Raw genomic sequence first — 18,767 nt, 5'->3', positions numbered from 1 at the left:
AAGAGATTATAAATGTAAGACAGACCCAGGCATATTGCCATTTAAAACCTGCCGATAAGTGAGAAAGAAAAAAAAGTGCAAAAAGTGTATCAATATCCATTATAACTGATCGCTCGCTGTGTCTGCACCAGCACGTGTTCTGATCCATTTCACAGTTACATAAGTGGGCTGGAGCTGGAGTTCTGATATTGTCCTGCTTGCTTGGTTTATTGACTGACCACAGACAGTGGCAGCACCTCCTTTGAGTTAAATGGCTTCTCATTTTTTATTGGCAGGCAGATGACTGAGGTGTTTTATTGGAGCTCTTTAGAGTTTAACAGTGCAGGGCATCAGTGTGTGCTTTGCTGTTGCTTGTAAAATAAAACAAAATGAAATAAAATGAATGGAGTAGGGAGGGTAAAGCACACAGTGAGGCTGGGGGGGAAGGTGGTGGTGGAGTGGGGGGGGGGGGATGGGGGGGGGGGCAGATAATCGGAGCACTCTCTGAGCAGCTGAGCAGCCCCTGGCCTGGGGAGGGTCACCTTCCCTCACCCCAGGAAATGCTTTTTTAATGAAGTCAAAAATGAACACCGCCATTTCTTAATTTCTTTGCATGTTTCGTGTCGTCTTTCTGCTAGCCATTCATGTCTGTGCATCTCCACAATGTTTCAGAGTTGCAGGTGACCTGAGCAGGTTCCTTAGGTGCACTTACCGGAGCAAGGCCTACCTGGGTGGGGCTAACTGAGGGGGTTTCTTTTGAGGGCGTTACCTGGACAGGGCTCATTGGGTCCTGTGCAGGTAGGAGTGGCCTGAAACAGTGCAGGGGGCCGGTTGGGGTCCCTTCAGTCCCAGGTTTGCTGAGACCTCCTGTATTTCTGCCAAAAAGGGTTTTTCTCTTACATCAACTGTTCCATATTCCCCAGTGTCCTGCAGATCCTACCTGATATGAGTTACTATAATACACACAGTGAGAATCAAAGCAGGTGACTGAGAAACCAAACCTTTTCAGATAACCTATCAAATCTGGTTTAGTACATTGTTACTCTGTGTCAAAAATGTGCTGAAGTCCCCATTTTAGGTGTGTGCTGTGTCCTACCTGACCTGGGCCTTTCTCATGAGGAGCTGCAGGGTCACTGCAGGTCTTACAGTAAAGGCAGACTGGGCTGGCAAGCATCAGTCTCCATGGTGACAGGACAAAGGCTCCATCTCACCTTTTGCGTGCTGATCGCCAGGGCGATGATCTCGGCTGCACTGTCCGACCCGAGCCGCCAGGATCTGGTCAGTAAAGAGCCATAAATAACTTGGTGAAAAAGGGGGAAGGAGGGAGGGAAAGAGGGAGGGAGGGGCGGTTCATAAGCTGCTAAACTGGAGCTCCCTCCCGCATCGACTACAAACACCCTCCCCGTCTACACAGTACTGCGTTATGGGCCTTAAGCATTGATTAAATACAAACAAAAACAAGTCTGACAGTAAAACCAGAGCTTTATTTGATCACCCCCCTCACCACCACCAATGCCAATGTTAAACAGGGTTTTTTTTCCTACATTTGTGGATTTTGTTGTCCGGAGATTAAATTAACCCTTGCCATTGTTAATGCTGAGTGACCTTAGGCAGGCCGGCTAACCTTTGACCTTTGACACAGTCGAGCGTCTGGGGCAGTGGTCACGCTGGGAAGAGGCATTGGGGGGTTGGGGGGGGTGAGGGGGGTCAAAGCAATGCACTTAAGCCTTCCTTTCTCTGTTCCCCCTCCCAGATTTTGCATGACGAGGTGCCCCATGATTTGGCGTTCAGATCGATACATTTGCAAAGATTGACATCATAAGTGGACCGTAAGAGCTATGGGGGGTATTAGCGGCTGGACAAAGTGAGGCTCTCTCTGGAGTTCAAGTGCTGGCCTTCGGGTGAAGCCCTTGCCAAACTGGCAAACCAGAGGAGAAAAAACAAACCTGGACCCTCCCCTAAGGCAAGATCAAAACATCGCCAACACACGAGACAGTTTTAGGACGTTTTCAGGAGGAACTTCAGTGTTGAACACTGTGAACGAACAAGTTTTAGGTTGTCTGCTAACTGCTGACGCAGAGACTTCAAACCTTCCATCCTGAGTTAATGAAGACACTAATCCAACTTAAAACTAATTCTTAAAGGAACAATCTTTTCATTTGTAAATGAGTGTTCTGATGTGGATTAAAATGTTTCTAACACGTTTGAACTTGGGAGAGGAGGCAGGAGATCACACCTAGCTGTAGAATGAGGTTATTGAACCCCCATAATGTTGAAGCATTGTTTTACCCACTATATCTATAATGTTTAAAGGCTTGACTGAATTAGTATAAATTAAAAGGTCCAGGACAAAATGTAGCAAAATATTGCTTTATTTGTTCATTTAATATACTGGATCAAGTTACTCTTAAATTTCAATATTACGTTACCTATGAATTATTATTTCCATATTTTTTTAACCTGCCATTTATTCTCTATGACAATAAGGAGGGGGGTCCCACAAACCATTCCCAGTAAAACAAGACCAGGTCAAAACCTAGTGTATGGCTGGACCTAACACACTTCATCCGGCCGACCAATGGTGTAACTTCATAACTCGGCCGACCAATGGTGTAACTTCATCACTCTGTCACCCCGCTGTTGCGGTCCAGCCAAAAAGAGTTCAAGAGCACTAGAACATAGCCTACCTTGTAAGAGCAAAATAAACTTTATTAGAGTTGATTTAACACCTAAATTTTTACTGTGTTTGCATCACCTGTTTTAGAGACCAGTTGACTCATATGGGTTTTTTTTTTACCTGCTCAGCAGCCTTGCACAGGTGAACCCCTCTCCCCTGCGGCAGACATGGCGACACTGAGAGCCAGGCCCGGCGCTTCCCCAGTGAGGCTTTCCCTCCTTCCGAAACGAGGCATTACTCACAGTCGTCCAGCCTGCGCTGCGATGACAATATTTGCGCGAGGGGGAACGTTCGGGAAGCTCGTCATTCTTCATCTGCCGGACCGTATTATTGCGGTGGCTCCGAAGGCGGCGGCAGTCACATTACAGTGCCGCCGTCGCCGCCGCCGCCGCCGCTCGTGCCACAGCAGCCCTATTGAGTGAGCCGCCTTTCTAATGGAGTGACAGGGCCAAGCAGGCACCGCCCCCAAACACACACACACACACACACACACACACACACACACCCCCAATGCACATATGGGTAATACGCAAAGGCAGAGCCCCCACCCTCAGTTTGTCATGTGACAGGTTCGGCAGCCCCCCCCCCCCCCCCCCCCCCCCCCCCAGTTTGTCATGTGACAGGTTCGGCAGGCGGGATGTACATAATTCACGGGTTACATTTGTCAAAAAAAAAAAAGGCGCGAGATGCGTACGGGGACTAATGATCCGCGTTAAATTAATGGCGCCATAAAAAAGAAAAATCCCTCATTCGCGGAGGCATGACAGGATCTGTCGACTTTGATAAACCGTAAAACGACAGATAATCAGGGGAGGCAATCAGGCCTGGAGTGGCTCTCTCCCAAAAAAAAAAAAAAAAAAATCTTCCTAAACCTTTCATTCGGAAATTAAAGAAATGCGCATAAAAAATCACTTATTCTTTTTCTAAGACACTAAACTAATGTGGTTGTTAACAAATCATTCCACCCATGCCAGGACCCTTGGCATTTAAATGGCTTAATAACAGCATCACGGTTCCTGATCCTCCCCTTCTCTCCTATGCTCTTAAAACCAGCTAGTGGGATTAAGTCCTAATTAATAAAATAACATGCATAGTACATTCTGCCTTCTATAGGTGAAGCCACCAGTTTACCGTCACATGGAGGTAGAGATTTTGCAGATCTTGATTAATTTCTCATAGTTAATTCTATTCAACTTGCGTGTCCCTTTTCTTCAGTTTGGTAAGCTATAGTCATTGTGAACTTGCCAAACTGGGTTTGAGAAGAAAATGTAATAATACTTCTTGCTTGTAATTGCTAGTCAAACTTAAACACAAATGTTGAATCCCAGAAATTGAATCACTGCCAGTTTCACAGAATCACAGTTTTTTTTTTGCGTGGGTGGGAGATTTTGACAACATGGTTATTTTTTTGAAAATAAGGACGAGTTTTAATGGGTTCCCAAAAAATATTTTGGCACATTTATTCCATCCTATGCCCAGTTAAATGTCTCGTGAATGTAACGCCTCAATGTAGCTGAGCGTTTTCCGGAAAAGGACGCAAACTCAGGCTGCAGGCAGGGCTCAAACCTGCCTTTTCATCACACTGCCTACACGTAGGACCAAACGTAGATACACCAGGCATCCGAGAATATCTCCAGTCCTCGCAAAGTACCGCACAGCCCACATCACTGAGGGAGCGTTCACTAGTGATGGGAAACTGAGGTTTCATGAACCTCAAAATGGGCTGAGCTACCATATGTTATCAATGACACACTGGTATGATACAATTGCAAGATGTGTCACAACAAGAAGCTTTTTATGAAATTGTATAACATGGCTACTGATTTGAACAAATCATTTTGTTATCCATGTTTTCTCATTGGCTTAAAAAATGCAGTGGCAGGTAACTCACACCCATTTTAGAGTTTATAAAGTATCACAGTCTCATCACTGATTTGCCACCTCACTGCACAACAGCACCCCCTCTGGTGAGGTGGGAACCTGCGGTCTGGCAGCACCAGCTTTGCTTAAAGCACCTTCCTCCGACACAGTGGCGACATTTTACCCCCTTCCCTTCCATTTACAGGTGTCAGACCCAAGTTCTGGAGGGTTGTATTGCCTTCTAGGTTTTGGTGTCTTTCAGCATCAGTGATTCCAGTGAGGTGGTTTATTGGCTAATAAATCCACACGCCTTGTTCTGAAGGTGGAATTGGCTGTTGATTGAAAGGAAACCGAAGATTCTGGCAGACACTGTGGCCCTCCTGGACTGGAGTTTGACACCCATCACTAAATCTGTGATCCTTCTCAAAGGGCTCTCTGTCACCCGACCCAATCGCAAGCCTAATTTCTCACACAGGTCTGCTCTCGTGCTTTTTAGGGGACTAACTGCAGGTGCGATTGGGCGAGATGCATGTCACTCAGCGCGAGACAGGACCCAGGCGAAAGCATAGCACGGCTTTGATTCCAGCGGCAGGCCAGGGACTCCTCCAGCGAGGCAGAGAGAGATCTATTACTTCATCACCATTTTCCTAAGTGTTTGCACCCCCGCCATGACCCTGCCACTTTATCTGTTGGTTTTTATTTTCAGAGTGCATGCTGTCCATATGTTACTCTAATAGTTGCTATAATTCTTGGGCAATAGGGCTCATGTTTTACTGGTCTCCGGCAGGAAAAAAAAGAAGGAGAGAAGAATGCATTTTAATAAAACCCCTTAGCAATACACTAATGGGCTGACACTGACGTATTTGCATAGAGATGAATTATACTGGCCCGGCTTGACGTGACTTTTAAAATATGATTGAGGAGGTTATTATTGCTGCACTGTGATACGTGTTAACAGGTTATTTTAGTGCGGCTAGTGCTAATAAAATTCACAACAAAAGACTCGGGCAGGCGAGGGCTATTTTTTTCCCCCAAAGCCAGAGTCTACTGAAGGTGCTCATTTTGTCATTACCTCCCCCCCCACTCCTCCAGCCCCCCCCCAGTCCTCCCCTTTCCCCTCCTCTCCTGAAGGAGGAGAAATGACACAAAGTCTTTAACAAACCGACGACCGCTCCCGGGAAGCCTTTTGCACAAGGCCATAACAAACTTTAGCCTCCCCATCAATCACCCCGCTTTTGTGTCCTCTGTTTTTTTAATAAGGAGCAACATTGATAATACCAGATGGGGCGGATAAAATAAAATAAAATTCTCTTATCTCTGGTGCCTCAAATTGAATAGATGAAAAACAAACTAAAGAACAAAACAACAAAAAAAAAAAGAAAAGCAGCTTGAGGTGTGACCCAGCCCTCTCATATCCACTATTATTTTCTGTGGGGTGAATATTAAACTGATCGAGGGGTACCGTGAACACTGGCCCTTTGGCCATATTGGATGTGACTCACAAGATTCTGCTTGCTGTTTGAGAGCTTCCGGTGGGCCTTTTTGAAAAACAGACAATGGGAAACCGTCATAAGAGGAGATTATCTGCGCATCAGTTAGCAGGGGCCCTAGCACGTCGAAGGAGGAGGGGGGGGGGGGGGGGGGGGGGGGGGGGGGGGGCGAAGATAATGTGTTTACGGCAAAGCCTGCCGATCTTATCAGGCCCCACAGACGCACTTAAGACGTGGGCATGGCCTCCCGGCCGATGGACCGCGCTCCGCCGCGCACGCACGTCAGCATCTGGCGAGCGCGTCCGGCGGCGCCCGGCCCGCACCTTAAGCACCGCCGCGGAAGCCGCTCGACGTTATTAATCGCCATTAACCTTATTCGCAATTTACACACTCTCTCTCTCTCTTCTGTGTGAACGGGGCAGGGCCGCCCCCATTGATTTTACTCTACATTACCCACAGCCAATTGATCACCGGTCCCGCCGTCCTCAGCGCCTGCTCCTCCTCGCCGCCGCCAGCAGAAGCCCCCGTCAGAGCGGCCGCTTTACCTCCGCAAACATTGTTGAGGCCCGTAAAACAAACAGGCGCTGAGCAGGAACATGTGTACAGAGGCCGGTCAGGCGGACCGAAGCGCAGAGAGAGGGGAGAAATGCGCCAGCCTGACGACGGCTCGGCGACCAGCCCCGCTCCCCGACGACCAGCCCCGCTCCCCGACGACCCGCCCCGCTCCCCGACGACCCGCCCCGCTCCCCGACGACCGGCCCCGTTCCCCGACGACCCGCCGCGGGGCTTCGCTGGCGACATTCCCATTCCCGCTCCTAATAGGAAATCCCAAGCCGCTCCTTATCAGGGGCCCGGCAAATGGGTGGGAAAAAGATAAGAGCGCAAACACATGTAGGGCCGGCGCTCTCTCAACAGGATCACAGCCCCCCCCCCCGTGACACATGGCCTTGTATGTAATCTCTTGTAGTACACGGGGAGGCTGAGAGCGTGTCAATGGGGCCCTTTCTAAAGACAACAGAGCGCCGACGTGCCCCCCGCGGCCCCCCCGGGCTCCACCGCAGAGTGATTTGTCAGAGATGTGCAATCGGGCCGGAAAGGCGCCGTGCTAATGGGACACGAGCCGCCGACCGGTTATGAAAACCTGCGCGGTGAAGATCAACGCATCTCCTCCGTCTCCCTCCTTATTGGGTCTCTCCTTTCAGCGGCCCGCACAGGAAATGCGACTTATCGGCCATCTAATGCTCCCGGAGACCGCTGAGAAACGACGCTGTAATTCACACGCTGCCGTTTATTCAGGGGCCGCAATAAAAGCGCTGTCTTCCTCTGACAAGAAAATAACACGAGGCGAGGAGGGATGTGTCTCATATGAAGCAGAAGCAGTGGTAACGTGCTATGAAATGATGAAAGCAATCATTTCCAAATTTCAATAGATGGTATTTAAGGCTAATTTTGATGCACTGCGACAGAGAGGATAATTCAACCTTGTTGGGCAAAACCAAGTGGCAGTGTTAATACAGTGTTCTGTGGATACGTGGATTAGTATTTTTCTTCACTACCAGGGTGAGTCCTTTTCGAACTGCCTGCATATCAGGGTTTTATTGAAAGTGAGCACAAAGCAAATGTCAGCTCTACAGAAATCATTTGTTCAGAACATTACACACTGCTCCTTGTTCAGTGCTTTGGAAAACAAGGCCTTGGTCTCTGCAGATTCTATATTGCCCTTAGTCTTTCTGTGTCTTTAGGTTATATGCACTTCCTGAAAGACCTTTCCCATTAAGCCTATGATCTGCAGTTTGGGCAACTTCTAGAAGCAATAACAAACACACACAGCCAGTCTCCGAGAAAGTATACTCAGAGGATAGGAAAATATACTTTTTCTTTATCTGAATTCAGCACTGGTGCAAAGTGGAATTGATCTCTCAGTTGACACACCTGTTTATAATGAATAATGAAATAAAATGAATTTGCATACTACTTTTGATAAGTAATGACCTCCATCCACCAATGATGACGACTCTGGATAGAAATGATACTCAAGGTGAAGAATAGCCTACGTCACGTGTGAATCAGATGCGAGTACAGTTGGGTAGCGGGCCTTTATTTTCGACTAATTAACCCCGCCTCCAATGATTTTCTGATGGGAGCGGACCTGTGGCCTGGTGGCATCTGGACGCGGGTTTGCCAGTGCAGGTAGGGCCCGTGTGCCGCTGGTGGCATAGTTGGCGCAGCAGATGCTGCCGACGCTCCCCGAGGCTTGTAACCGATGTTCGCAACACCTGGATGGCACTGACGGCTCATATTTCCACCCAGATCAGGACGCCTTCATGTGAAGGTGGGGGGGGGGGGCAGGGTGCCGACCATGTGTTCACCACAGACAGTCTCTCTGCTCACGATTGATCTCTTTGCTCGCAATGACCAATTTATATATTCTGAGGAGGTGCATTTGTTTTCCGTTTAATTGCGACTCGTGAAGGAAACAGCCTAGCGGTCATACTTGGGAACGCATTTAATCTCACATTTTCTCAGCCCTGCGGTTAGGTCGTTTAACCAATCCGAGCCAGAAGAAACGCATCCTTAGGAGGGCTCCAAATCAGCTTGGGCACTACACCAACGTTGCATTTCCATTGGCTGCACGAATGAACAGATTCATTTTGCAGTTTTTAATGTATTGCTTTTGTACTGATACTTATTTCCTTGAGCACAAAAGTCGTGGGATGTATGTGCCATCACCTGAAATACAATTTTATATAATTTTTTGAAGAATAGTCGGGTAATATACACACTTAGGACCTCTGGAGGCATAATGTTTGCTGTACGAGCTGCTTTATGGTTATTTGAAATGTATTTTTTTGACTGACTCTACATTTTTACATATGGCAAAAACTTTTGTCGATCGGTTTCCTTGCCAGATTAGTAAAATGAAGAAGAAAAGGAAGGAGACAGAAAGAGAGAGAGAGAAAGCAAGAGAGCGAGAGAGAGAAAGAAGGAGGAAACACTACTCCAGAGAATTTAAACAGGGCCCAGGTGTCCACAGGCAGTTTTTTCTGGTGAAACGAATGCAACAATGGTGAGAAAATAAATACCTTTTCAGTTTTTCAGTTGCTGAAACTACACATCCCAGGTCCAGGTTCCTGCCTGTGCCACTTAAGTATACTGGGTCACAGCTGCGCATGGGTGCAAACACAGTCAGTTACAGCAGTGCAAATGCAAACACAGTTACAGCAGTGCATATGCAAACACAGTCAGTTACAGCAGTGCATATGCAAACACAGTCAGTTACAGCAGTGCATAGGCAAACAGTTGATTTTGGGCAAGTTTCTGTCCACCCACATGTGCACCTTTACAGGGTCCCCAAGTTCTGCTGAAAGTTGCTCAACTGTTAACTGAACCTTATATGCATACTTTTTGTTGCCAGATACTCCAACTCTTGGCTGTCTGGAAAAGGAAGTTACAGGTGCCATTTTTGTCTAGCAATCTGATTGGATCTAGCAGGTTTTAGCGAGAATTCTGTTTATGATAACTAACAATTGGTTCATTCCAAGCTCATAGTACCAAGAGGTTAACCTAGTCAGGCTCATAGTACCATAAGGGTAACCTCATCACATTCATAGCCCCATAAGTTTAACCTGGTCGTGCTCATACTTCTGTAAGGTTAACCTAATCAGACTCATAGTCCTGGTCAGGTTCACAAGGCTAACCAGGTCCGGTTGCAAGGTTGTGATCTTGACAACTAAGAATAGACAAGTTCTTATACCCATAAATTAATGAGTTTAAATATATAAAAATGTATATCTCTTAATTTCTCTCCAGAATACAGGTTAAGCACATAGGGAAAAATGGCCTCAACCGATCTCTAAAAGTCAGAAGTATGAATAATTATGACATTATGATATTTTTTAAAAAACTTTTTCTTTGAGCAATTATATTAGTCAAAAAAAATATACTCTTCCCATTTGAATTGAGCATACAGGGTAGCTCATTATCTTTATTGTTTAGTTCCTACAGTCTTATTTACTCATCTTTATGAAGAATGTGAATAATTTAGGAGGGGAGGTGTATAATTCTACTGAGTGACCATTGCTGATGTTCACATTATGCTTGTCTTTGCCCTCGCAGCTGTCAGATTTGACCTTGGCAGTTGTGATGCTTGTTGGTTTAATGCATTTGATGACAAAACATTGGTAGGCAGGGGTTTTTTTTTACACAGAACATTTCAAATGAATTTACTTATTATTCAGACATAGCACCAAGCAGACGTCAAACAAATGGAGAACTGAGTGCAATGCAAGCAACATTCATCTTAGTGATCTTCTGGGCTCTGAGCAGTGCCGGTGTATATCAGCTGAATTATTCTTTTCAATAATCAAATCTTTCCAGGACTACATACTTGATCATGTTTGTATTGCAGTGATCAGTTCATCATCATTCAGACCGAGAAACTTGCTGGCAGCCATTTTCTTCATGGCTGTCAGGAATCCAGACCCTGTCATTTTCAAAGCATTAACTGTATGGTCTACTCCATGGATCAGCTGGTTCAATGCGGGTAAAGAATAAATTATCATGATATATATTGATGTTATCTCATATTACACCCATCCTGGATTAATTTGGAATCAATGTAAAAAAATTACTTTCATTTTACTTTTAAGGCAAGTTACTATTATTATTATTATTATTATTATTATTATTATTATTATTATTATAGCAGTGCTCTTCCTCTATCTGTCCCTGGGGGAAGGTAAAAAATGTGCATATAGGCCACATTTTACAGAAACTATTTGTAAAGCAGGGTATGTATAAGATGTATTGTATGTATGTCAACGACATTCCCTTTTAAAAATTATACATTTGAGCTATTAGGCTGTTTATCATTCCATCAGTAGTGTGAGGTAAAGTTGTACAGGCACAGACCTGGGTGCACTGTGCAGACACAGACCTGGATGCACTGCACAGGCACAGACCTGGGTGCACTGTGCAGACACAGACCTGGATGCACTGTGCAGACACAGACCTGGATGCACTCTGCAGATACAGACCTGGATGCACTGTGCAGACACAGACCTGGTTGCACTGTGCAGACAGAAACCTGGACACACATCTGGAGATGCAGATCTGGACATACACAAATTACATACACTTAAATAATACTTTTTCTTTTCCTCTCAAAGATCAACCTGGGCCCCCAGTTGAAAAACTCTGCTGTGAGTTTTCATCCATCAATCCAGATAAACTGGCACATGGCAGGAGTGCAGCTGCCCTGTTCACACTCATTTGGTAACCAGGACATCTACACCAGTTAGAAAGGTGAGCACTTTGTAAGAAAGCTGGGTTGTAGATGTATATGTATTTACCAGCAATCCAGCTTGGAATGCTTTACAAGGAAACATTGAACATTCTTCTTCCTTGCTGAAGCCACAAGTGTACATAAAAATTCAATTAAAGGGCATGAGTAAAGATAACTAGAAAAGCATGGCCAAATATCTGTGCAATAAATGAAATATCCTTCCATATGCAGATACCCATAATAATAAATATAACCCCACATAATAGTTTTATAACCTGACCATACCTCATTTGCAGTATTGTCAAACATGGTGTAGGCATCACTTGTACACAGCACCTCTCTCTGTTTTTGAACTAAATTACCATCAAAACCAGATCCATAGTGACTGAACAGCGACAGCATCTTCATGGGTTTTTTTTTAAACTTGCCTTTTACCGAAGTGATTCGGAATTTCCCCTTGTTATTTTCCACTCCTTTCTCGGGAGAGTCCGTTTTTAATTTCTCACTCAGAATCCATTTGGCGGGGCGGACAGGAGACGAAGCCGGCGCCCGCGTTTGGTGTTAGACGGCATTATAGCCGAGGCTTGGAAAAGCCACGGCTGGCGGAATTACAAGCGGCGCGCGGCCTTGACCCCGGCGGCAGCCTGATGCCAGTTCCATTGAGGAGATATCACTTCTGCGCCGCTAACATGACATCGCCTCATATCGCTCCCATCTGAAATACTTACATCCAGTGTGTCTACAGCCGCACTCAATTTGATAATAATGGAGTGGCGAGTCATCTTAACCGTTTTATTCACGACACTTGCCGGTCCCCAGCTCCTCAATGTGCACCACACCGCTGTATTACAGGCAGAGGGGTTTCATTAACAAATTAATTTAATTAAATTCGAATTAATTGCATTTAGCATGCTGGCTAAATGTGTGTATCAAATCAGCCTGGCATGAAAAAAAAAACAAAATTTAAATATAATCTTCATTTCCATTACAGGTTTTTACTGTATTTATTATTAACCAGCCTAATATTTATTTATTTATTTATTAACCAGACAAGTTGCTGTAGACATACTAACCCACTGCTAATGTAAAATGAGCCAATACATATCTGTAAATGTGATTTATATAATTTTATATAATATCAATTCTAAAAATAAGTAAATAAATGTCATTAGAAACGAATCTGTAAGTAAATGTATCAAATTAGCCTACCTAATTGAACATTAATCCTTCAACCATAAGCAGAATTCTTACAAAATACTGCCAGTTAAAAAATAACACTTTTTTCACCTGTATTCAAATCAACTTTGACTCGTTTGATAGTACATATTGGTTAAGTGCAGAATTTTGATGAACATTCTCATGAATGTGAAACATTTTGTTATTTTACCAGCATCTAAAGAGTCAAGGTATTTCAAATACATATTTTGACCAAGGTCTGTCTGGAATGTAATAAGGTATTTTACAACTTTATTATTGTTCATTAATTGCTTTTTTAAGCGTTCAAATAATATAATTACTCATGAGTGACTAAACAATACACTGACACACATTTTCATACATTTTCATGTTGCATGACATGTCCATTAATGTGGATAAAATTGTTGAATCCATTGAGACAGAGTCCAGAATCCGTTGATATATGTCAATTTCCAACCAGGTTGAAAGCATTGATAATATAAGTGACTGTGCTCAAAGACTTTTATGGAAACATTACTAATTGATAATTTGGCGTTATAATCATGCCGTGCCATCCTCATAGGTTGCACAGGTATATATCTGTTATTGGAGTTATTAGAATATTACATTACATTACATTACAGGCATTTGGCAGACGCTCTTATCCAGAACGACGTACAACAAAGTGTATAACCATAACCAGGAACAAGTAAGACGAAAACCCTAGAGAGAAGTACCAGTCCAAGTGCAGGGAACAACCGCATAGTTCAACTTGGACCCTGAAGGTTAAACTGATTAGCACTAACAAGAACATGATTTGGGACAGATATTTTCAGATAACCCCATATTCACTAACCTTTACCCATTGCACCAGTTTTCTCTACAGGTAAAAATGTCCAAGTACCTTCTCTCCTCCTGGTCAGTTGCTTCCAGCATTCCTCCCCCAGACTGTTGATAACCTCAAGGCCAGGACCAGTCCCATTCCTGGACTCCAAGCCCAAGATCAAACACGTATAAAAACATTCCAAATGAAATGTCTTCATAAAAGCCCGTTCAAATGCTCACCTGTTGTGCAGAAATGAATTCAATAGAATGCTTACATAGAATATTTATTGTAGCTGTTTACATTAAGTACATGCAGTTTCCATTCCCTCTGTGACTGCTTCTCTTGGGGGTTGTTTCTTTAGACAGCAGCTACTTTTACAGTTCTCTTATTTTATTACTGTCTGGATAAAGGGTGAATGTGTACAACTGTCTTGCATTTGTTCATATTTGCTGATATTTTAGTTCATTTCACTACTACTGCTGCTACAATGCAAGTACTACTGCTATTACTGATATTATTATTATTATTAATAATAATAATAATAATAATAATAATAATAATAATAATAATAATGTTTCTGTTTTTTATAAGACAAGGTTTCCCATTGAAGAATAAACAAAGCATCTTATAAGAAAACGCAAAGTTGTCAACGTCAAAATTACATAAATAATATTTTATATCGTTTTTGTCATGCACAAACCTCTTATCTTCAAAACTATTACTTAGATTTTCCATTTACCAATGAGCATTGCGGTTTAATCATTTGGATTTCTGAACCAACTTCATTAGTTCTTGAGCTCTGAAATTATGCCAACACACAGAACTGGATGAGAACTTCTGATGTGCGCTACAACATGAAAAACGGACAAAAGGTTTTGGCATGACGCTGCCGACATGTGACCTACACACCCATTGAAGAGAGTACACCTGTTCTGTATTGGAGCATTGGCTGAGGCTATATGTGCCCAAAGATCCGAGGCACAACACAACACATCCAAAAATGTCTTACTTATTTATGCATGCAATGACCATACCCACTGTGAATAAGATAAACCAGTGTTGGTGTGTCAAAAGAGAGCAACAGGAGTGAATGTGTTTAGAGGTTATTTTTATATGTAAAACATGTTTGGCTGGAATATTGGTGCTTGCCTCACTTGTCAGACTCAGAACCACACAGTACTCAACTTATATGAGCCTAACCAGACTGCTCATAATCGTATGGTACTGTGAGCCTGATCAGGCTGCTCATAACCCCATGGTTATGAGCCTGAACTGGCTGCTCATAACCTCATAACATCATAAGAGTACATGATGTGAAATATGCTGCCCAACTTCTGGGGATGTGATTCGGCTTATAAACCAATGGCCATATACTTCTGATTAATTCAGATCTCTAGTAGGTGGTGTTCCAGCCTGAGGTAGTGATTCAAGCCAACGTAAACACGGACCTACAACATATGAGTGGCTAAATGTTCCTACAACCAAGCAGATTGCCAACCTACACTGATGGCAACCATAACCTACAGTAGGAAAACAAAACATTTAAGCGTAATCATAAAAACTAAAAAAACAAATATAGTTATTATAGTAAAACCCTAATGGAGGTCATTTATACTACTGGTTTTCTTTTCCGCCTCATAGTTTGGCTAATGTATAATAATTGCTTGATTAATGTCAGTGATTGGTCCGAGATCTCACTCACCTGGTGTCCCAGCCAGGTCTAAACCAGTCCCTGCTTAGAGGGGAGGAATGAAAACCAGTGGCACTGCTGGCCTCCATGGCCAGATTTCAGGGTCCCTGAGGGGAAATAATATAGGGGTATGTGTAGATGAACAGAAAGAAGATTTAAAAAATCAAAAGAATAGGACGCATAAAACAGAACTTTCGCTCAATCTGGCTTGGAGCTGTAATTACTGAATCAAAATATCATGTTTTCATTCATAAGTCTCAAAGAATACTGACTTTTTGAATCTATTTTCATTTTAGGTTTATTCTATATTCAAATCTATAATCCAGAATATATTCAAGCTATAATTGACAATAGCCTAACCTTAAACCTACTCATAAACACAGTAAGTAAATCTGTGTATACCAGGTATGGGGTAAATTTTATTTCAATTCTATCAGTTCAGAAAATGAACGAATTGATTGATTTTTAAATATTCATAAAACAATAGTGGAAAATTTTCAATTAATTAATTGAATTCCAGTCCAGTTCCTGAATTGATTGTTTTGAAATTGAATTTGCCTAAACTATGGTGTTGACTTGACACCATGCAAAAAAGCATTTGATCAAACCGGTAAGTTCCTCTTCTTAAGGTGTCATTTGAATTTGAGCAGTCAAAATGTATAACGGATTGGTGCACAATGCAACTTGCACTGAAAAATTAAAATTCATAAAATGTTATTACTTGCTTAGGTTGGTGACGGTAGCAGGGCAGCTTTGAACCAATGGTTGTTGAGGACCCAGAAGACACGCCCACACAGGAAATCCACTTAGCTGCGTGACTTTTGATTTCAGCATTCATGCAGCACTGACCTCAGTTAATCACCGGGGAAGAGTACATTTGCATCTGCGAAACTGAAGTTCCTTCAATTGCAATTACTTCTTAATGATGTTAATATGCATGCTCATCTAAGTATTACAACTTATAGCAATCAGAGCAATAATAATTGCATTTACCTGATAATTAACCTTTGCCTCAGGGGTAATTTGATGTATTAATTAATACACAAGCCAGGGCCATTATCCTAGTCAGAATATGATATACCTAGCAGCCTATATGAAGACATATTTATAAAGATATGACATGGTACACAACTTTGGGATTTTAATATTCCTGTCTCTGATATCAGAGGAAGAAGAACTACTGATAATGGCAAATTTATGATTAATTTTCTGGACATTGGATATAATGAAAATATGTAAAATGTAATTTTTTTGGATACTTGCTTATAGTTTCAATGTGGGTTTGTAATATATGCAAAATGAGGTTATTTGAATGTTTATTATTTCTCCTCTTTATATGTGAAGCTATCACTGACTTTTCTGACGTTTTGCATTTTGTTATCCTGATAATTTCAATCATTTTTATTCATATTATTTTAATGCTTAAAAAAGTACCCATTGATTTAATATTTTCTGTGATATTATTATGATTGTATTTTTAACTCTTTCTTTTAGCTGTATTCTGTGTGTCTGATTAGAACATTTCTGATAGGACATTAATTTACAATAATATTAACTATTTGTGTTGGAACAATGGTGTACAAGACCACAAGTTACATATCATGTATTATTTTTTATAGTGCGCTCCATGTTGTTGGTTTCAATGCCCGGATTTAAAAAAAAAAAAAAAAATTTCAGACAGAATTTACTGTCACGTGAGGTCATAATAGTGACGGCATCCGCCAAAGTAATTTGGTAACAGTTAATTATCTTGTGTGCCTGAGACTTCGGTCCGTGCTTATGGTGAAGGTCCAGTTTTCTGTTTCAAAAAATACATGTATGCATGTGTTGCGCCCAGTCCGCCACATCTATAATTTTACATAATTATATACAGGAGCTGAGAGCATACATAGGCCTATTCATTGTTGTCTGTAACAAGAAAATCAACTTTGTTCGATAAAATTAATGAGACCCATTGATCGTTGAGAGATCAAGAGCACAATACAAATTTGAAGAGTACATACATTTGAATGCAAGTATGCCTGTTAATTTAAGGCTTTCGTATATCGACAGTAGTTTAATGTGGGAATGAATGCGATAGCCTATAGATTGCATCATCTTATCGATTTATTTTGAATAACCGTAGATTTACGAGATGCTATACAAGTTTTCTAAGAACCATGGGTGAATTTACAAATGTAGCCTAGATGCAATCATACAAATAGGCTATCGTAAAACTGATTAATCAATATATCAATCTATGTCCAGTCAACACGATTCTTTTACGGCTTCGTTCAGGCAATAATACACAGATGTGGGCACGCAAAACCATTTTGGTAGTTGAAATCCGTATTAACACAAGTGCCGGTAGCTCGCGTGTTATTGTGCATAACTGATCGAGATTCACGCGATGCCTCACTCTGTTGTTGAGTTTGGAACAACTAATCATTTCCGCACGTGCGCCAGTTCATTATAGTGTATACACTAATCTTATTCTTTTGGAATCCTTTTTTAGATGTTACACAGATTGTTTAATACGTATTAGCTACTAATGGTAACTTTAACAACTATTATTAGTGTTCATTGATTGTACTAAAGGTTTAATTATAAATGTACTTCCATGACTGGGCTAAAGCCTATGAACGGTATTGATGATCAACAGGATACATATTATGTACCCAAAAACTGTAAAGAAAAAACAAAAAGTCTTATCTGTCTCCTCGTCACTAAGGGGAAAAAATATATAGCCTATTCATGCTTTCATTAAGCAAAAAGTCATTACCAAAGACGTTACAATGAAAGGTTATTGTCCTTCGTTAAACGCATGCGTCTAAATGATGAATGCAGGCTTCAGACCCAATCAACAAACAGAAAATCCTTCCGATGAAATCTGGGCAATAGGCTATTGCTTTCGTATCGGACATTGCACACTGCCAACATTTGGATTCTTCAGTCACTTACACAGGTGGAATAGGACGCAGCTAATGCAGACTGTATGCGTTATTGATCATAAGGACCTTTGGCCAATTGCACGGATCCCGTCAATAGTTCAGTTTATAATTATTGTAATTTGTTTTTTCACTGCTGCTATTATTATAGGCAATATTTTTACCATTTCTAGCAAACTATTGAGGCTAGTATTTATCATCAGTGGGGACAGACTGTCAGTTTGCAAGGCCTAGTCTTGTTTGTTGCTATTGTTGTTGCTAATGGTAGGCTACTTTTGTTTTTTCTCTCATATTGGCTGTCCACCCACCGCTGAAACACTCTACTGGCTTCGCTAAATTAGCATGTAATGAACATTGTTATTGGACAAGGGACAAAACAATGCTGAATGTTTTTTCCCTAATTAATTAGAAACTGTCATCTTGTGCTGACAGAGCCACTATGTTGCATGAATCCCCAACCACTGTACAAAATAGCATCCTCTGCTGGCGTGTTCACTAGCCTGGCGTAACTTCTGTGCGATAGGACAATGCCAGGCTCGGTCAGAATCGTCACCTCTAGAGAGATAAGGCCGTGTGACGATTTCAAACATCTCGTGCTAGTTATTAGATACGCGGAGACAATCTCATTCTCTTCAGTAGTCCCGGCACCGGCAGGAGAAAGCCAAGAGGAAGAAGGAGGGTGGGGTGGGAGATTCGCGAGATTGAAGTCATAAAAGAACAAGAGGTTCAGCTCTTTAGAAGACAAAAGTGTCAAAAAACGAAAGGCATTTGTTTGGAGTTCAACTAATCGCTTAAAATTTTGGAATTGGACCCTTTTGTGAGGGCACTACGTAGACCGACCGATAGAAATAGAGCCAT

This window comes from Anguilla anguilla, chromosome 14 (assembly GCF_013347855.1).
Source record: "Anguilla anguilla isolate fAngAng1 chromosome 14, fAngAng1.pri, whole genome shotgun sequence".
NCBI classification, from domain to species: domain Eukaryota; kingdom Metazoa; phylum Chordata; class Actinopteri; order Anguilliformes; family Anguillidae; genus Anguilla; species Anguilla anguilla.
This window is presented reverse-complemented; position numbering follows the sequence as displayed.